Consider the following 22,507-nt stretch of genomic DNA (forward strand, 5'->3'; position numbering starts at 1 on the left):
AAATTGAAGTAATTTATAGTCTATATAAATTATTAGTATTATGTAAATATAAATAATTTTAATACTCTCTATAATTACAGCGAATTAATAATATCTAATTTATGATAACTTTTTATAATCTTCATTTGGATTTTTAAATAATAAGATAATGTATTTTTGAAAAAGTCATACAATTTTGTGGTTTTTTTTTATTTAGAAAAATTAAACTAAAATTTCATTAATTAAAAACTGTATATAGATACAGAATAATATATTTCTATATTTTTGTATGGAAAACCTAATAATAAACCATTTGTATTATATAAAGAATAAAAAAACATAATTTTGATTTGAAGTGTCAGATCGAGTTGACAGAACATAATATTTGTGTCACAGGTGACCGCTATTCAACTCAATGGTCTACAAGTCCAATTTGATCGTGTTCAAATTTCTTACTTTTGTTGGAAAGGATATCTGCACTTCTTTCTACATAATTATCCAAATAATAAAATGTGTTAGACAAAATCATCATAAATGTGATAATAATAACTCAAAACTAAATCTGAGGATAAAATTCAATATATAGAAAATAATAAATCTTAATATATAGACAACAATAATTCAGATATGTAAACAGATTTAAGAATTATTTAAAAAAAATAAACAAAAAAAAGAAAATGGGTAACCACCGATGACCACTCATAGAAGAAGAGGAAAGAGATTTTAGTTTTTCAGAAAAAGGAGAGAGAGCAAATTAACTAAAAAAAATTTTGTGGTTCTTTACATATCATAATTTGATAATTCATTAAAAATATATATAATATTTTATTAGAATTTAAATCTAATTGAATCTCATCTAGAATTCTTATTATATATTTAAAAATATTAGAATTGATTCTCAAGTTGCAATAAAAAATTAATATATGATGGATGCCTCTAAGTATTTGCTGTTGTATCACCCTCAGCTTTATTAATGATGGAGCTATCTTTTTTTTTTTTTTTTTTTTTTTTTTTTCAGAAACCAAAATAAAATATTTAAATTATGGTTTAATAAACATTAAGTTAGAAAATAAGTCCTGTCTGATAGGGGATTTATTGTTCAACAAGGTATCAAATGATCCCTTACGATTAACAGTGCACCATCATACTCATGCAAGAGTGAAAAAAAAAAAAAAACATTTATGTATTTAAACAATAACCCAAAACTAAGAATTTACAAATTGAAGAGGTGTAATCGACTGTTTATACCAAGGTTTACTAAAAATGTATCTATTTATGAAAAAAATGGTATATATTTTTGATATTTTGATTATAAATGTTGGTTTAATTTTTAATCTCTAGATGTATCTTCGTCTAATAAAATTATTTTAGGCTAATTTAATTTTTGTTTAGAGAGTGTAAGTGCCTTCTTCAACGGTCTTGGCAAGGTGTAAAGTCAGTTAAGGCGTACAGCGAGGTTAATTGATCAGCGGCTGACTGATTGGCGAGTGGGGCATTATCTGAATCTCTGGGACTAAAGATTTTGCAAAACCTGTTCATAGGGTGAAACATCATTTGGATGTGGATCCTGTGGAGCAATATGACCTCGTGTGATTTCATAAGGGCTTAATACCCTCCTTTGCATTAAAAAACAAAATAGATATCCTAAAAATTAGAAAGCCATCAATATTAGTTTTATATTTTTGGTCAAAATTTTTAAGATTTTTACTTTTTAACACCTTTGATTTACTATTTTGTTCAATTTTATTTTATTATAATTTTTATTAGATTTTCTTACTTTACATGTATTTTTTTAAAAACAAAAATTAAATTATTAAATTATTTTTTTAGAAATATAATTTATTAATAATAAAATCAAGTATTACAAATATTCAATTGGATGAGAAAGAATATCATTTAACAAATCAAAAAAATTATCCATATTATTATGAATAATAAAACTAAAACTAAGGATTTTTCTACTTGAAGATATAAATCTTCATAGAAGCAGTTGGTCCTTTAATTGATTTAGACTACAAAATAACTTTTTCGAATCTTCTACTTTTGGATTGCTTTTCCAAAAACTTATTGTATATGACGTATACAGGTGAGTTCATGCCATTATGCATTAATAATATTAATGGATGAACATGCCACACAATAGACTCCATTGATTGAAAACACACATTAGTAAACCATGATCTAAATTTTCCAACTAAATAAAATCAAATATCATATCCTTTAGTAACAAACATTCACAAAAGAAACTAAACTCTCACGGAAGAAGGGATAAATAAAAGAACTCCAAATATGGAGACAAAACAACAGTAGCAAAAAACAAAGAAAAAACATATCTATTAGAAGAAAATAGATCTAAATTTATTAAAAACGAATAAAAGATCATGAGCAAGAAGAAAAAATAAAAAGTAGGGGGCTATTGCTAATCAATAGCGGCAGCCTCAAACAAAAACTAAGGTTAGTTAGAAAGACTAGAGAAAAAAAGAGGAGAAGAGAAACCCTCTAGAGAGAAAAGAGGAGGAGAAAATCTTTTCAATGACTTCTGATAGGCAAAATCTCAAAGCTAACTATTAAAATTATTAAATTATTAACTTGATAATAGATATAATATTTTCGATAATAATTGTAAAGATGAAAAGATAATTCAAATTTTTAGTTTAAATCATTACTCCCTCCATTCTCTTTATTTAAAGAAAATTTTATTTTTGGGTGTATTTTTTATATAGAGAAAGTTACTCTAAATAATAACTTTGGGATGCAAACCAAGTTAAAAAGACTAGAAAGCCATTGAAGCATATGTGTTTTTTTAAGTTTGAAGGTCAACAATCAAGGAAAGTGACAGACACAAATATTCTCAGTATTTAATGCACGAGTGTTTCAAGGGACAAGTTATCAACTCACTTTTTAATTTCATTTTATAGTAACGGTGGTCGTTTTTATAAATTTAGCCACATAAATATAGAGTTAGCCCTTATTTATATGTTTGATGAGATAGATGACCTAGTAAGAAAAATTATGGAGGACACACTTGTTGTTGTTTATGCCGATCTAGGTAAGAATGGTGACATTTAATAGGTTAATGTGAATTTTTATTGGTAGTAATTGTGCATTTTCTGATTATCTTTAACTTTTTTGTAAGCCACTTAGTGGCTTTTTATTTTTAGTACCAGTGCACTTTTCAAATCCTTATAATGGTTGTACTCTTTTATAAGCCATGTTGTGGCTTTATTATTATTAGTTGTGCATTTTTCAAAATGTAAAGTTGTCACATTTTGCTAGACGGTGTACTTTTTAAAAAATTGTGCCTTCAAACTCACTAAAATTCAAATTTTAGTATTTACTTTCAAATTAAAACTTGTTAAAAGGCCAAATACAATAGGTCAAATAATTTTTGAGAATGCATAAGTATGTGAATATAAATTGATAAGATAAGATAACAAGATTACAAATTGAGAAGAGAATTAATGTGATTAATTCATAGGATTCAAGTCTATTTTATTTTGAAGCTATTTCTGCGTTATTATGTATAGGATTCAAGTCTGAAGGATGCAAAATGTGGCCATTTCTAGATATGGTGTAACCCATTTAGACGTTACGGAGAAGTGAATAGATTTTCTTTGAATCAGATTATTAACTGTGATTTCATTTATATGTAGCCAAGGTTTAGAAGTCAAGGAGTCTAATTGTAAACTCAAAAAATTTTGACTCCAAATTCTATTTTATTTTGAAGCAATGTATTGTATTTGAGCGCTACTTTCTGAATTTCATTTAAATTTGGAGAAACCAAATTTTACTTTTAATTTTAAATTTGAATTGAAAAAATATACAAGTTTAAACAAGTTAGAGCCAAAATTCAAGTTTTCCCTTTTTTATTGTCACCGAAAATTTTAGAAATTTGTGGCCTTCAATGAATAAGTTCAAAAATTTGACTTTTAATTTAACTTCAAAATTTTTTTCATTTTTGTGCACATATTATATAAAACATCCCCATTTTAATAAAGTTAATAAAGAAGGTTGAAAGTAATGGCCGAATGGTGCAAGTAGGCAATAAATGTAGTTTTTAGGATTGCCTCATAATTAATGATGAAATGAAGGATATTTTAAGGAGAAAACTTAATTTAACTAACTTTTTTTATCTTAGAGATTTTTCTGTTTTCTTTAAATAAAGAGAACAGATGGAGTAATTTTTATAACAACTTGAAATTTTTAGCCTGATAAATTGATGAAAACTCTTATTATCGAGAGGACTCGAAATCATAAGTGCAAAGACCAACGAACGACACCTGATTATCTACCCCAACTTGAGTTAATTGTTTAATAAACTAGTTATTTGTGGGGAAAATATACATGGTTAGATTCTAACTAGGTATCAATTAATGCTTTAATGTAAAAACTTAAATACGTGGGATTCATATGAACTTTATATACTTTGCAGTTTGTTATACCATGACCCACTGTTACACTAGTTTTTAATTCAACTTTGCTAGGCTCTAACCATCTATCCATGATCTTATTTATATGTGTGCAAAGCATGTCTGGTACATTATATACAAACTACTGTCTTGAAATTTTTAAATGAGACAGATTTCCAAATATGTTATATCTATATACATACGCGAATTGAAAAAAAAAAAAAAATATTAGGATGGATGCAAAAAGTCATGGTTTGTTGAGACACATAGGCCCCCCCTTTTTTTTTCATAAAATAACTTCCAGAAAATATTTTTTTAGAAATTTCGGTTGTTTGGGAGCATCAAGAAAATAAGTCGAACGAAAATATTTTCCTGGTTAAAAGAAAATTAAGCCATTTTTAAGAAAAATGACTTTCCATTTTTAAAAGCATCAAATATTTTCCGAACTTGACAAACTTATTATAACCTTATAAATTCATAGTTTTTAATTTACAGTAGCCACTACCACCGCCACACGCAATCACCATTGGCTACCACCACCGGTTATCGGCGACTTTCATAATTTACCTTTTTTTTTGCATTATTCTCATATTTAACAATTAAAATGTTCAAATACGAAATTTATATTATTATTATTATTATGGTCTTATGAGATAAAAATTTTAATATTTTTAACTAATTTTCAATATTGCAGCCAAATAATGAAAAATAAGTCATATGAAGAAAAATATTTTTCTTGAAAAAAAATATTTTCCAAAGGTAAGTTATTTTTCGAAAACAAATAGAGCCATAATATGCTTTTCTTTTTATCTTATTAATTCTTTCAATTTTAATTATAGTAGAAATTCATCTTAATTTCTATATTGTTGATGCGAGCACTGTTGGATTTAATTTTCTATTGTGGGCTTAATATGTAAAATTAAATATGTACAGCAGTACAATTGTAAAGTCAATTTTAAATGTGGTCTTGATTGTGAATAATTGACTATTGAGGTATCAACTAATTATAGATATTAAGTGTAGAGACCATTATATAATTCCTATTTCGTTAAAGGACCGAAATAGGAATTGTACTAACCCTACAGGTATATAAAGGTCGTGGTCCCCAGAGGAGTTGAATACGATTCAGTTTTACGTTCCTTTCGTACTGCTTCCGCTAAATCGATTCTTCAATTCTCTGGAAGGCTGCAAACCTAATTCTACACATCAAGATCGACGAACAACGATGTCAGGTACGCAACATTTTCTTATTCAATCTATTTTGTTGAATCTAGTGGTTTGCACGATCTAGGTTATTATTGAATTATTTGAGATTAATTCTTAACAAGTGGTATCAGAGCCTTGTGCATAATTGCTAGATTTTAGATTGATTTTCGTATGTTTTTTTTTTATTTGTTTACCCTATTGTTTACGGATTGAGGGTTTTGTTTAATAAAAAAAAAAAAATTTTTTTTTTTTTTTGTTCTCACTGTTCTTCGGATTCTCCAAGAACAGTTAAGAGGTTTTGGACTAACGCCATTGATGATTACTTGTTCGTTTGGTATTTTTTTTTTTGGCAGGATTTTATTAAAAAAAAAAAAAAGAGGAAGTCGGCGGCACCTGTTATTTTCCTCTTTAATCGTTTTTGTGTTTTTAGGGTTAGGGATGGAAAATAACAGTTAGGTCCCCTGGAAAATTTCATATTGGGTCCTTAATTTTTCTGTAACTTCAGATTAAGCCTCTAAGTTTCTGTAACTTCAGATTAGGCCCCTAATTTTCTGTAACTTCAGATTAGGCTCTTAATTTTCTGTTTTCTTTCGTCTAGACCCATGGACATATATTTAATTACATTAGACCCCGAACTTTATTTATTCAAATTTATTTAGTCCTATTTTATAACTTAGTCTCTAATTTAGTGACTTAAAGACTAGATTATAATTTTTTTTTGGGCTAAATAATTTTAGATTATTAAATATTTAGACAATCAATTCATTTAATTGCAATTGTTTTGTTTTAATTACAATTAAATGATTTAATTTGTCGACTTGAGATTAAATTTTGGAGTGATTAAGTCCCTATTGTGTTTGATATTTGTTAAAATAAATTGATTTGATCAATAAGTCACCAAAGTGACCTCTATTGCTTGAATTGATTTATTTTAGAATATTAGACAGGTGTATTAAAATTCGTTGCGGATAGTTAATCGGCCCAAAGGAAGGTTGCTATCTGGCTGAGTTTTGAATACATGTTTGGCAATAAGTATGTGATAATTGTTTGATTATTTTCCATGACAATGATATATCGGCCCAAAGGAAGATTTATTATTTGTCAGGACTATGTTATCAATATTTGATTGCTGCGTTGAGATACTTATTACAAGTTAATGTTTTACATCCAAAGATGAGAATATTAATGTTGTGTCTGTATCTTATTTCCAATTTTTGATCTCTACTTACGTGAATTGTTTCATTTGTGGATTGTGAGCTTATACTTGTCTATTTGTTTATTTTCTCTGATGTCAGCTAACATGTCATTTAATCCTGATTGTGTCCCTAAACTTGAGGGATCAAATTTTGAGTCTTGGAAATCAGATATTATGATCTTTCTGGGCTGTATGGATTTGGATCTTGCATTTAGGATGGACGAACCTGCTCCTCCTACTGATACGAGCACTGATGTTCAAAGGGTTCAGTATGAGAAGTGGGAGCGTTCTAATCGCTTAGGTCTGATGATCATGCAGAAAGGAGTCCCAGAACATGTTCGAGACTCTGTCTCGGCTGAAAAGAACAATGCTCAAAACTATCTTGCCGAGCTGGAGAGGGCTTATGTCAAGAATGACAAAGCCGAAGTGGGAACACTTTTAGGAAAATTAACCTCCATGAAGTTTGCTGGCAATGGTGGTGTTCGGGAGCATATTCTTAGCATGTCTCAGATTGCAAAGAGACTGAAGGCGCTGGGTATGGCTTTACCAGATGACCTTTTAGTCCATTTGGTTATGAATTCTCTTCCTTCTCAGTATGGACAAATTAGGACTTCCTATAATTGTCAGCCGAATAAATGGACTCTTAACGAGCTCATTTCTCATTGTGTTGATGATGAGGAAAAGATGAATTCTAACAAAAGAGAGAGTGCTCATTTTGTCTCTTTAGCTGGGAAGGGCAAGAACAAGAAAAGAAAGAGGCCTTTTGCAAAGACTGTTGAAAAGGCTATTGAGAAACCTACTGCTGCTACTGCTGTAGATCCAGTACAAAAGAAGCCTTATGTGCCAAAATGCTTCTTTTGTGGAAAGACGGATCACTTGAGAAAGGACTATCCTAAATTTGCTATTTGGCTTGCAAAGAAGGGTAAGTGCCTTGTTTTAGTCTGTTGTGAAGTTAATTTAACTTCAGCTCCTAAAAACACTTATTGGGTGGATTCTGGTGCTACCGCTCATATAAGTGTTTCATTGCAGGGCTGCCTCAACTACAGAAAGCCAACTGACGGTGAAAGATACGTCTATGTGGGAAATGGCGATCTGGTTGAAATAGAGGCAATTGAACATTTTAGATTATGTTTAAGTACTGGCTATTTTTTGGATCTTATAGATACTTTTGTTATTCCCTCTTTTAGAAGGAATTTGATTTCTGTTTCCTTTTTGGACAAATATGCTTTTCATTGTTCTTTTGGAGACAGTGTATTTACTTTATCTATGAATTCAAAAGTTTTGGGTACTGGTTGCTTGAATGAATGTGATAATCTATATATGTTAGACATTGATACTAGTTATCATGAATCCCTGCATGTTACTACAAGAGGTACCAAAAGAAAGTTGAATATTGATAACTCAGCTGTACTTTGGCATAGACGTTTGGGTTATGTATCCAAATCAAGAATTGAGCGTCTTGTTTCTGATGGTATCTTAGATACACTTGATTACACAGGTTTGGATTCTTGTATTGAGTGTATTAAAGGAAAACAGACTAAACAAAAGAGACTAGGTGCCATTCGGTCATCCAATGTTTTAGAACTGATTCATACAGATATTTGCGGTCCATTCCATATTGCAGCTAGAAATGGCCAAAGATATTTTATATCATTCATTGATGACTATTCTTGTTATGGTTACTTATATCTCATTCATGAAAAATCTGAGTCTTTGGACGTGTTCAAATCTTATAAAGCCGAAGTTGAAAATCAACTAGGAAAGAAGATTAAATCTGTTCGATCTGACCGTGGTGGTGAATATTATGGTAAATATGACGGTTCAGGCGAACAACGTCCAGGACCTTTTGCGCTTTTCCTACAGGAATGTGGAATTGTCCCTCAATATACAATGCCTGGTACTCCCAGCATGAATGGTGTATCTGAGAGACGTAATAGGACTCTTATGGATATGGTAAGGAGTATGATTAGTCATTCTACTTTACCAGAGTCTCTGTGGGGTGAAGCGCTAAAGACAACAGCTTATCTTCTCAATAGGATTCCATCTAAAGCAGTTGCTAAAACACCTTATGAACTTTGGACTGGACGTAAGCCTAGTCTAAAGCATCTTCATGTTTGGGGATGTCCAGCTGAAGCAAGGCCTTACAAGCCGAATGAAACAAAACTGGACTCCAAAACTATCAGCAGCTATTTTGTTGGATATTCTGAGCGGTCTAGGGGTTACAAGTTTTATAATCCTACTTCCAGAACTTTTTTTGAAACGAGAATTGCAACATTTTTTGAGGATGTTGATTTTGGAGGGAGAAATAAAGAAAGAAACATTGTCTTTGAAGAGGAACCAAGTAAGGATGATTCGGTTCTCATTCCTTTTGTTGTTTCTGATAGCGTACAGACTCCAGTTGCTCCTGTCGCTATTCAAGATCCAATTCAAGACAATGTTATTCTTCCTCAAGAACAAATTCAACAACCTCAAGAATTAGAGCCTGTTCAAATGCCTTTGAGGAGATCTACTAGGGAAAAAAGAAGTGCTATTCCAGATGATTATATAGTGTTTCTTCAGGAACATGAGGATACTGTAGACATGATAGATGATGATCCAGTTAGTTTCTATCATGCCATGCAGAGTTCTGACTCCCATAAGTGGATTGAGGCAATGAACAAAGAGTATAAGTCTATGCAAGACAATCAAGTTTGGGATCTTGTTCAATTACCTGAAGGAAAGAAACCCATTGGTTGCAAATGGATATTTAAAACCAAAAGGGATTCTCAAGGTAATGTGGAAAGATATAAAGCACGTCTTGTAGCAAAAGGCTTTACTCAAAAGGAAGGGATTGACTATAAAGAAACCTTCTCTCCAGTTTCTTCGAAGGATTCTTTTAGGACAATCATGGCCTTAGTTGCAAATCTTGATCTTGAGCTTCATCAAATGGATGTTAAGACTGCGTTTCTCAATGGTGACATTGATGAAACAATATATATGGTGCAACCAGAAAATTTTGTAATTGGAGATCCAAAACATCTGGTATGCAAATTAAAGAAATCCATTTATGGACTCAAGCAAGCTTCTCGTCAATGGTACTTTAAGTTCAACCAAGTAATTGTCTCGTTTGGCTTTGAGGCAAATGCTGTTGAAAATTGTGTGTACCATAAGTTCAGTGGGAGTAGGTTTATCTTTTTGGTCTTATATGTGGATGACATACTTCTTGCTACTAATTGTAAAGTCTTGCTGCATGAAACCAAAGTTTTTCTTTCAAAGCATTTTGAGATGAAAGATTTAGGTGAAGCTTCTTTTGTTTTAGGGATTCAGATACATCGAGACCGTTCTGGAGGTATTCTTGGATTATCACAAAAGAGCTATATTGATAAAGTGCTCAAGAGATTTGGTATGCAGAATTCTAGACCATTGGATACCCCTATTGCAAAAGGTGATAAATTTAGTAATCAACAGTGTCCAAAGAGTGAACTTGAAATTTAGGAAATGCAAAAGGTTCCTTATGCGTCAGCTGTAGGAAGTCTTATGTATGTTCAAGTTTATACTCGTCCAGACATTTCTTTTATAGTTGGCATGTTAGGTAGATATCTTAGCAATCCAGGAATGGATCATTGGAAAGCAGCCAAAAGAGTCATGAGATATCTTCAGAGGACTAAGGGACATATGCTCACATATAGGAGATCAGATCAGCTTGAGATCATTGGGTATACTAATTCTGATTTCGCTAGATGCCAAGACAGTAGAAAATCCACATCTGGCTACGTTTTTCTATTGGCTGGCGGTGCTATTTCTTGGAAGAGTGTGAAACAAACTCTAGTAGCAACCTCCACCATGGAAGCTGAATTTGTAGCATCTTATGAGGCATCCAATCAAGCTATTTGGCTGAGAAACCTTGTCACTGGGCTGCGTGTAGTAGGTGGAATAGAAAGACCACTGAAGTTGTATTGTGACAGTAGGTCAGCCGTTTTATTCTCCAACAACAACAGGAGCTCTTCTCGATCAAAACACATTGAGATTAAGTTCTTGGCTGTGAAGGAGAGGGTACAGAGTGGACAGATATCCTTAGAGCATATTGGAACAAACTCTATGATTGCGGATCCGCTTACAAAGGCAGTGATACCGAAAGTTTTCCATGAGCACACTGCTCATATGGGTATCGTTTTGTTTGAGACTGTCTAGTTTTAGTGGGAGTTTGCTCTTTATGTATACATTATATTTTTGAATGCTCTATTTTGTTTTGGATATGTTTTATTATGAAATTTTGTTGAGTACTCATTTTGGTTGATTGTTACACTCTGTATTATTATTATTGTTTTGCTTGATCTCACTTTTGTTGGTGACCAGTTGGAAACAGACATGATGATCACATTGCATGTAGTTTTCATGCTACACTTCTATAATGAATCTATGTCATTTAGGGATATTGGTAATGTAGTTGATGATGAACTTAGTCATGAGATATATGGCGAATTTTTCTTCAGCTCTTTATCAATATAACTAATGGACGAGATTGTTTTTGGATACCTTGTATGACTGCGTTTGTTGAGCTCATTTTGGTGTATGTATTTTATTTAACATATGTTCGCCCAAGTGGGAGATTGTTGGATTTAATTTTCTATTGTGGGCTTAATATGTAAAATTAAATATGTACAGCAGTACAATTGTAAAGTCAATTTTAAATGTAGTCTTGATTGTGAATAATTGACTATTGAGGTATCAACTAATTATAGATATTAAGTGTAGAGACCATTATATAATTCCTATTTCGTTAAAGGACCGAAATAGGAATTGTACTAACCCTACAGGTATATAAAGGTCGTGGTCCCCAGAGGAGTTGAATACGATTCAGTTTTACGTTCCTTTCGTACTGCTTCCGCTAAATCGATTCTTCAATTCTCTGGAAGGCTGCAAACCTAATTCTACACATCAAGATCGACGAACAACGATGTCAGGTACGCAACATTTTCTTATTCAATCTATTTTGTTGAATCTAGTGGTTTGCACGATCTAGGTTATTATTGAATTATTTGAGATTAATTCATAACAAGCACAACCTGCGCCACTACATTCCATAATGTTGAAATATTAATTGTACATTCAGTTGATAAATTGTTCATATACATACATATTCAATTGCAAAGTTCAACAATTAAATATCATATGTTATTGTATTTGCATATTTTTATACAACTGTTTTTGTTAAATTATACAATTTATTAGATATCAAATAAATTGTATGGTCATCAATACAAGTTTTAATATTTTTGCTCCTTAAAAATTATTTTTTAAGATTTTTATCTTTTACTCCAATTTATTATTTTTTAAGGTGAATTTATTATAATTTTTTATTAAATCTTCTTACTCTATATGTATACTTTTAACAAGAGACTTTACATTATTAACTCGATAATAGGCTGAGAATATTTTTAAGAACAATTTTAGAAAACAAGCCTGAAAATTTTTAAATGAACCGAACTCAATTTCGATATTTCAAGCTTAAATTGTCTCTAAAACATAAATAGAAATTGTCCTAATTTTAAATAGGCAATACCTAAATATATATAAATAAAAACAGAAGACATTTAGCGGACAATCAACATTACACCTTCAGAAAATTTTCTTGTTCTTTGTCTTCCAGACAATCCATTTATATATAATAATAACATAAAAATCTTATTTCGATCAGAAGCAAAAACCGAGTTACTGCAAGAATTATAAAATCAAAAGATGCTAGGAAAAGAAAAGTAGAACCTTAACTTACTAACAAGGAAAATGAACTCAAACAAGGAAAGGCTTTAAGAATAGAAAGCATCTTCAAGATGTCAAATTTTGTTTTTCTATAGAAATCCAGTTTTAGATTTTCGACATTGCTGAAAATGGTTATATAGGTTTTCTGGCACATGTTGAACCTACGAAGCAAGATGACAAAACTGTCAATAAGCCTTTCAAATAAAACTTGAAAACAGAAGAAAAGAAAGAAAGAAATGAAAATGGATACCCAATCAGTTATTCTGTAAACTGATAATGCCTTTAGCTTAGGAAGATGGTTGAAAACATAAGGGAAAAATTTTCTTTGTCGTTTTACACCTATTTCATGTGGATGGATATCTTTTGTTAATTAAATTAATGAGCAAGTCACATATTAATTTATTATGAGAAAAACCCTTCAAAAAAATTTTATCATGAGAAAATAAAATTTTTAATAAGATATTTTACTTTTAAAGTGCTATTCTAGTATTTTTAGTCACTGAAGAAAATTTAATGATTAAAAAATAATAAATTGAAAAATTTTGTGGTGTTGATGAAATTAAATGCACAATTTGATGACCATCAATACAATTTTCCTGACATTTAACTAAAATCCTTGAAGACAATACGATTATGGAATTTGACTTTGACTATCGTATGTGGGCTTTTTTTTGACATTTGAATTATGGATTATATTAATAAGGGAAGAAACGAGTGATACAAGCGGGAAAACTATCCCAAGTTTGAAAACAAGCTCCGTTAGGGACTGATTTAGCCAATACATGAGTTATATCATTTGCTTGTATTCTAATCCAAACCAATGTGACATTAGCAATTGGACTAAGAGTAGCTTACATTCAGAGATGACAACACCAAACTCAGACCAATCGTAGACAGAACTCCTTATAGCATGATAAACTTGAAGGCAATCGGTCTCAACCTGAATCGTCAAAGTAGAGTGACCCGACAGCACCCAGGATAATACCTTTCTTAACGCCTGAGCTTCTGCTACTGCTGGAGAAGAGCAGCCATGCAATGAAGACGTTGCTACTGATACAAACCCGCCATGGCAGTTTGAGAGTACAGCCAGTGGCCCTATCGTATGTGGGCTTATTTTCACTCGTCATCTCTATATTATAGTGTCTATTGTTTAATTGTACCTAGATTTTAATTCCTTACATAAAAATGTAACAACTTTAATTTATAGTAAAGTTATTTTACCCATTTCCTTGTCTTTAGCCGGTGGAAAGCTGACGTGTTGATCGAATCATTTATCTTAAAAATCAATTGACCATGATTAAGACCAAATAGCATTCAATTCTCATTTTCTTAAACTTGTTGATCGGATCATTTGCGTTAAAATCAATTCACCATGACCAAATTCTAAAAATACAGAACATGAACTAGATATAAAAAAGTTGAAATATATGAAATAGAATGATTAAAATTGTTAATTGACTTAGTAATTTATTCAATGGTAGAATTTAGTTAGTGGTAGACTATCAAAGTTCAAAGTTTGGAGAATTCAATTAATTCTAGTGGAAAGTAAGAGATTAAATTAATAATATAAAATGAGTAATTTTAGTTTTTAAAAATTTCATTAGAGTTTTCAAATCTTTGTTTTTATAAAATTGTTAATTGACTTAGCAATTTAATTACTAGTAGAATTTAGTTAGTGGTAGAATACCAAAGTCCAAAGTTTGGAGAATTCAATTAACTCTAATAGAAAATTAAGAGATTAAATTAATAATATAAAGTGAGTAATTTTAGTTTATAAGATTCCATTAGAGTTCATTGAAATTTTTATTTTATAAAATTGTTAATTGACTTAGTAATTGAATTAGTGGTATAATTAAATTAGAAGTTTCAGTAATTGGAAACTATATACAGATATGAGATACAGATGTTTATATATTTTTATATAGGAAGTCTAATAATAAACCACTTATACAAAAATAAAAAAACACAATCTTAAGTATCTGATCGAGTTAACAGAGCATAATACTTATGCTATAGGTGATCGCTTGCTTCACTTGGTGGTTATTTATGGTTTTTCTACAAGTCCGATATGATTAATTCAAATTTATTCCTTCTATTGGAAAGGAGATCTGCATTTTTTTCTGCATAACTATCTACATCATAAAATATCTTAGACAAAATCACTATAATGGTGATAACAATAACTCAGAACTAGATCTGAAAATAAAATCTCAATATATGACAAACAATAAATCTTAATATATGACAAATAATAAATCTCAATATTAATTTGGATAATAATAATTCAGATTTATAAACAAATCTGATGATTATTTACCAAAAAAAAAAAAAAGAAAAAGGAAAGGGGTGACTGTTAGCCAGAATAGGATCAGATTATGCAGATCATCATTTCCTTATTTAGAGCCTATTCTCCAGCAAGTCAAATATGTTGTTTTGGAAAGTTTCCTGCACAGAATAACTGACATTATTAGCATAGATTGTTTCCGTTATTGTATAATCTCTTCTATAAAAATCATATTGATACAGTAATGAAGAAGTGAACACTTATCTCAATCCTTCTTCCTGTCCTTCAATTCTCATTCTCTGATTTAACATGGTATCAGAGCTGGCCAGGTGGCCTAAATAAACCAATCTCATCATTTATCTTTACCCTTCTCTGAACCCTAAAACCAAGATCAAAATTTTGCATCCATCCATTATGTCTGACGAAGAGACCTCAGATATTATGGATGATGAACTCACCCTTAAAATAGCCAATCTACTAAAGAATGGACTCGGCTCAAACCAGAAACAGAACCTTCCAGACCAATTGACCATCAGTACCAAGCTTAACACCCAGAATTATGCACTCTGGTCTAGGATGATCAGAGTTGCCATTGGAGGCAAATCTAAGAGACTCCTGGGCCACATCACTGGATGAACTGAACCTCCTCAGACCACAGATCCGAATTTCGAAAGGTGGGAACAAGAGGACCTAGCGGTCTTCTCTTGGCTAATTCAGAATATAAAACCACAAATTGCAAGCAATCTTACCGAATATCCGACGGCAAAAGCCTTATGGAATGCCCTTGCCATCACTTATTGCAGTGTCCGTGATAAACTTCAAGTTTTTGATCTTCACGTTAAAGCTAATGGACTGAAACAGGGTACAACAAGACTTGAAGATTTCTGGCTCATCATGCAAGGGGTATGGGAAGAAATAGATCGGAGAGAACCCAACCCAATGACCTGCACGTCTGATATTGCAAAGTTTAATCAAATCAGACAAGAACAAAAAGTGTTTCAATTTCTAAATGCACTGGATTACAGATATGATCAGATTAAGAGAGAAATACTAAGAACCGATCCCCTTCCAACGGTGGAAGAGGTGTATGCCACGGTAAGAAAGGAATCGGCAACAGCAAAGATAATCGGGAGCTCTGTCACAGGGGGAGACCAAGGCTCGCAAGGAATCGGAGAAGGACTCATAACTGAAGTGGTCGGCCTTCTCACCCGTGGACAGCAGCAACGCCGGTCAGAGAAAAACTCATCCTTCCGACTAGACAAATCAAAACTTCGTTGTTCTCACTGTGGTCAGGCCAAGCATACGAAAGAACAATGCTTTGAACTGGTGGGATATCCTGAATGGTGGACTGAAAAACACAGAAACAAGGGGACTTCAATGGGAAAATCTATCACCGCCGTGGGCAACGCTGACAGCGCTACCGACAACAGCGACGGCAAACAGGTTCGAGGAACAGGAACAGGAACAGAGGGGAGAGCTATGGTGGCAACGGCTAGGCTTTCTCCTAATATGGAAACCGATGGTTTTATAGGTAAAGGACTTGAGTTATTACACTCAAGTCCTCAAACTCTCCCTGGTTACTTAGTTAATCTGTATGATATTGGTGAATACAGAAATAGTACCTGGAATATTGTTGATACTGAAATTGGTCCAGATTTACATGTGAATGATAATTGTTGTCCTCAGAATTACACTAAGGTTCCCATAGTTTCTGATAATTGTAGTTTAACCCCTGAACATGAAAAAATAGGATTAGCAAACCTTATTCAGGACCAAGATGAACAAAATGAATGGGTATTTGATACTGGTGCTACTGATACTATGACAAATGATGCAAAAGACATTATTGAGCCTTCAGAACCTCAAAAAACTCATGTTAAGACGGCTAATGGGGAACTTACACCGGTAGAAGGAGCTGGGTCAATTGAAATTTCTCCTAAGTTAAAATTGTCTAATTGTCTTTATGTGCTGTCTTTGTCTCACAAGCTTCTATCAATCAGTCATGTTACCAAAGAATTGAATTGCATTATCCTAATGGCTCCAACTTTTTGTTTATTACAGGATATTCGGACGGGGGAGATAATTGGACGTGGCACTGAAAGACTTGGACTGTACTATGTGAATGAGGTGGCTCAACAAGGTACTGTGATGCTAGCTCACGGGACTGCTGATAGAGATGCTTGGTTATGGCACCGTCGCCTAGGGCACCCTTCAACTAATTATTTAAAACTTCTTTTTCCTAAGTTTTTTAAATCTATTGATAATTTGAAGTGTGAGACTTGTGTGTTCGCTAAGAGTCACAGACAAATTTTTCGTCATAATAATACCAGAACAAACACTATTTTTTCTTTAGTTCACTCTGATGTGTGGGGACCGGCACCAGTAGTGAGCAGTCATGGTCAGAGATATTTTTTGATATTTGTGGACGATTGTACCCGAATGACTTGGGTATATTTTTTGAGAAATAAATCTGAGGTTCCTGGTAAATTTATGCTTTTTTATAATATGATCAAAACACAATTTCACACTGATATCCAAATCCTTCGATCTGATAATGGGGGAGAATTCATCAATTCTACCCTTCAAGACTTTACCCAACAAAAGGGCATAGTTCATCAAACTACTTGCCCACATACACCAGAACAAAACGGTGTAGCTGAAAGGAAGAACCGAATTCTGTTAGAGATGACCTGAGCCTTACTTTTTGATTCTCATGTTCCAAAAGTTTTCTGGCCTGAAGCAGTAGCTACAGCAACCTACCTGATCAATAGACTCCCCATAAAAATTCTTAACCTTAAAACACCTCTCCAGACTTTAGCACAAAAAACCCAAATTCCATCCTCTTTGAACCTTGAACCTCGAATCTTTGGATGCACTGTGTTTGTTCATGTACCCAAAAGTGATAGAACTAAGTTTGATCCTTGTGCTATTAAGTGTGTATTCTTAGGATATGGAGTGAACCAAAAAGGATATAGATGCTATGATCCTAAGAATAAGCGAATGTTTACCACTATGAATTGTGACTTCTTAGAAACAGAATTTTTCTATAATAACCAACCAAGTGGTCAGGGGGAGAATACAGAGAGTGACACCCTAGGTTGGTTACCTGTGTCTGGTCCTCTTATTGAAGCGGACCCAAAAGAGCAAGTTAACAGGACCACCGAGCTAAGCTCTAAAATAATAGTACAGACTGAGGAAGTCAGTACCACTGAAGATTTATCTGCCCTGACTCCAATATCCGAGGTAAGAAGTCCTGACTCTCTTGAGCCTTTGAATAATAATCCTTATGATGTAACAGAAGAAAAGTCTCCAAGGTACTATGTGAGTGAAGAAACTACTGAACCAGATGGTAGTAACAGATACATTCTTCCACCTAGAAGCAATAGAGGGATCCCTCCTAAGAGATATTCTCCAGTAAGGGAAACCTCAAGATCAAGGTACCCTGTAAACAACATAGGTGAAGGAAACTTATTTAAGAGTGCCAAAGCTTTCTTATCCAAACTTTATGCAGAGGAAGTTCCCAGAAATGTAGAAGAAGCTTTGAAGTCTGAAAATTGGACTAGGGCTATGGAAGAAGAGATGAAGGCCCTGACAAAAAATGAGACTTGGGAAAAGTGCCAACTTCCAGGTGGAAAGAAACCAGTGGGGTGCAGATGGATTTTTACAATCAAGTACCTGCCTGATGGGACAGTTGAAAGATACAAGGCTCGCCTAATAGCAAAGGGGTACACTCAGACATACTGGATTGACTACTTAGAAACTTTTTCTCCTGTCGCCAAGATTGATACCATAAGAGTGTTATTTTCTATTGCTGCTAACAAGGGATGGCCTCTTCACCAGTTCGATGTCAATAATGCCTTCTTACATGGTGATCTCAAAGAAGAAGTTTATATGGAAGCTCCTCCAGGTTTCTTAGACAATTTCAAAAGAGGTGAAGTTTGTTGTTTGAAGAAGTCTCTGTATGGTCTTAAACAGTCTCCTAGGGCGTGGTTTGGGAGATTTACTATGGCAATGAAGAATTATGGATTTGAACAAAGCAACTCAGATCACACCCTCTTCCTCAAACGACGAGATGATCTTGTTACATGCTTAATAATCTATGTCGATGATATGATTATCACAGGGAATGACACAGAAGAGATGGCCAGCCTCAGGAAGAAATTGTTTGCAGAATTTGAGATGAAGGATTTGGGAGCATTGAAGTATTTTCTTGGCATAGAAGTTCTGAGATCTCAACAAAAGATATTTATCTGCCAGAGGAAGTATATTCTAGACTTTCTAGCTGAAACAGACATGGTTGACTGTAAGCCCATTGATACCCCCATTGCAGTAAACCATGGACTACAAATTCTAGAAGATGGAGAATCAACTGACAAGGAAAGATATCAGCGACTGGTAGGAAAACTCATATACTTGTCCCATACTCGTCCTGATATTGCATATGCTGTAGGTGTGGTTAGCCAGTTCATGCACCGACCTCAGAAACACCACATGGAAGCTGTGATCAGAATCATAAGGTATCTCAAGGGTACTCCTGGACTAGGAGTTGTGTTCAAAAATCATGGTCACTTAGAAGTACAATGTTACACTGATACTGATTGGGCAGGTAGTCCAATTGATCGTCGATCTACATCAGGATACTTCACACTGGTTGGTGGTAATTTGGTGACTTGGAGAAGTAAAAAACAGAAGGTGGTGGCTCTCTCCTCTGCAGAAGCTGAATTTCGAGGAGTAGCTAGAGGTCTTACAGAGGTTTTATGACTCAGGAAATTAATCACAGAGGTTGGCTTTCCTCCTATAGACACATGCAAAATATTTTGTGACAACAAGGCTGCTATCAGCATATCAGAGAATCCAGTTCAACATGACAGAACCAAGCTTATTGAAGTGGATAGGTACTTTATCAAAGAAAAAATCGAGACAGGTATTGTTGATCTCCCCTATGTCAGATCAGAAGACCAATTGGCTGACATTCTAACCAAAGCAGTCAATGGGAGGTCGTTTGAGAAGGTACTGAGCAAGTTGAGTATTAGAGATCCTACTACTCAACTTGAGGGGGAGTGTTAGCCAGAATAGGATCAGATTATGCAGATCATCATTTCCTTATTTAGAGCCTATTCTCCAGCAAGTCAAATATGTTGTTTTGGAAAGTTTCCTGCACAGAATAACTGACATTATTAGCATAGATTGTTTCCGTTATTGTATAATCTCTTGTATAAAAATCATATTGATACAGTAATGAAGAAGTGAACACTTATCTCAATCCTTCTTCCTGTCCTTCAATTCTCATTCTCTGATTTAACAGTGACCACAGTGGCCACCCGTGAAAGAAGAAAAATGAGGTTTTAGATTTTAAGTTTTGAGAGAGATAAAGATGGAGAATAATAATTTTGTTCGGTTCAATTGAATGTCCAGATTTCATGTAGTACTTGTTCTTGTTTCGAATTAGTGGTAAAGTTTGGAGAATTCAATTGACCCTAATCGAAATTAAGAGATCAAAAAAATTAGTATGAAGTGAGAAATTTTATTAGTTTTTAAATTTCCATTAGAATTAATTTGAATCTTTAATTTTATAAAATTGTTAATTGACTTGGTAAATTAATTAGTGGTAGACTACCAAAGTCCAAAGTTTGGACAATTCAATCAACTCAAAATCTGAAATTAAGAGATTAATCTAACGGTATGCTTCTATGCACTTGCATGGTTAAGCTGGGATCAAACAGCTCCCACCAACCCCTCTCCTTTTATCTCTAGATAAAAAAAAAAAAAAATTATAAGTGCAATTGACCATGTAATAACATAGTCCCTACTTTTCATCTATAAAAGCAGTGATTAATTGGCTTTGATAACTCAAACATATTACCCATTAACAATTCTAACCTATATTACTGCCCATATTAGATTTCAACTTTATTGTGCAATCATAGAGATGATAATGCATCACAAGTACTCCCTTCTTCATTTCTCTGTGTTTGTTTTGATGGGAGCGGGTATAAAGCGGAAACAACCCTTAACGAAACCATATGAGGCAAACTAAAAATATTATCGAACAAATCAATAAACTGACCTCTTGAAGCGCAGAATCGCTCACCGTTCGCGGGATTCTGCAATTCACACCAAGTATCGCATTTCGCTGCGTTCTTCATCAATGCGAGAGCCGAGATATCCGTTGCCGAGAGTCGTTTTGGTTATAGATAGAGGACAGCGCATCCCTGAGGCTGCCCGTTTCCGGGGCCGACGGGCGCGTGCTCTTCTCGTTTCGTGTTTCCTTGGCGCGTCCTGCGCCGGGGTTGGTTTGTGGACCGGGTCGAGCGTGCGGGAAGGGCCGAGGCATTTCCCAGCAGCACCCGGCTCGGCCTTTGGGCTCGCGCGGGGGCAGAACGACCCGCGAACGCGTCCAGAGATCTTGGAGTCGCCCACGATCTTCTGCAGTAATCCCTAATTATCTCTCTTTTGGAACTCTCTGAGTGGCAGAGAATAGAATAACGTGCGTCTCTTTATTCTTAGGGTTTTCCAATCTTATATTAAAAAAACCTCTCTTCGATACGAAGATATTTTTTTAATATAAAATAAATTAAATAAAAAATTATTTAATTTAAATAATTATCAATTATTTTAAAACTAAATAATTTATCTATTATTTAATACACCCTTAACTTTCCAAATAATTAGGGCACTACAGGGACCGCAGGAATAAAATAAATCAGGCTACTAATTATAATAAGAACCTATGTAGACCAACATATTCTTATTATAATTAATCATGAATTATTCCACTAAAAACTCATGACTGAACTCCTTATTTATTTTACAATTCCACAACATAATAAAATAATGTTCCCCACGTTAAGATTACAGATGCTGTCATTTAAATAACTTACTGACAATTTATTTAAATCACAATATAACTTTAAGATTGTCGCTCAACTTATTTCATGTGTCGGATTCAATATCCACCTGCAGGGTTTACACTATGAAACCTTATAAGCTTACTTAAAGTGCATCATCAATCTCTAAACCGAGACATGGATTCTATCATTAATTAATATTTCACAAACACAAAATATCTTTGCCTAATTCACCGAGAATATTATTCCAATAATGAAACTCACCCTTTAATGAATCAAAGCACAAGACAATCAATGTTTGCTCATATTAAAATAAATCAAGATTAAGAACAATAAACATTATTTCTAATGTCCTAGAGAATATGTTTAACAGTCAGTACTAAACATCCATTCTCTACTTGGTCCAATTAAATACATACAAAATGTACTAATCACAATTATTGTTCATATGCTAATAACATTTATTTAATGCAAATTTCCAATTAAATACAAAGAAATAATTGTCAATAGAAAATCATTCATAGCTATACTATTACATATGCATGGTTAATAGTATATCTCTATCAATCTCCCACTTAGACTTATAACCATGCATCTATAATTTTAACTCCCATTCCTTCTACATGACTGTCAAAAGTCTTTGCTGGTAAGCTTTTTGTAAAAGGATCTGCCAGGTTGTTTTCCGATGCAATCTTTGTCACTACCACATCTCCCCTTTGAACTATGTCTCGTATCAAATGATACTTCCTCTCAATGTGTTTTGCCCTTTTATGGCTCCGTGGCTCCTTCGAGTTTGCAACTGCCCCACTATTATCACAATAAAGTGTAATAGGCAATTGCACTGAAG

The 22,507-nt window shown here is 33.3% G+C and overlaps 1 pseudogene; it reads right to left on the reverse strand.

The window, feature by feature from the left end:
- Positions 1-20,840: 20,840 nt before the first annotated feature.
- Positions 20,841-20,993, reverse strand: LOC149493568 (5.8S ribosomal RNA; annotated as a pseudogene).
- Positions 20,994-22,507: the final 1,514 nt, after the last annotated feature.

The sequence above is a fragment of the Jatropha curcas genome, chromosome 9 (assembly GCF_041381405.1).
Source record: "Jatropha curcas cultivar XTBG-Jc1 chromosome 9, XTBG_Jcur_1.0, whole genome shotgun sequence".
NCBI lineage: Eukaryota > Viridiplantae > Streptophyta > Magnoliopsida > Malpighiales > Euphorbiaceae > Jatropha > Jatropha curcas.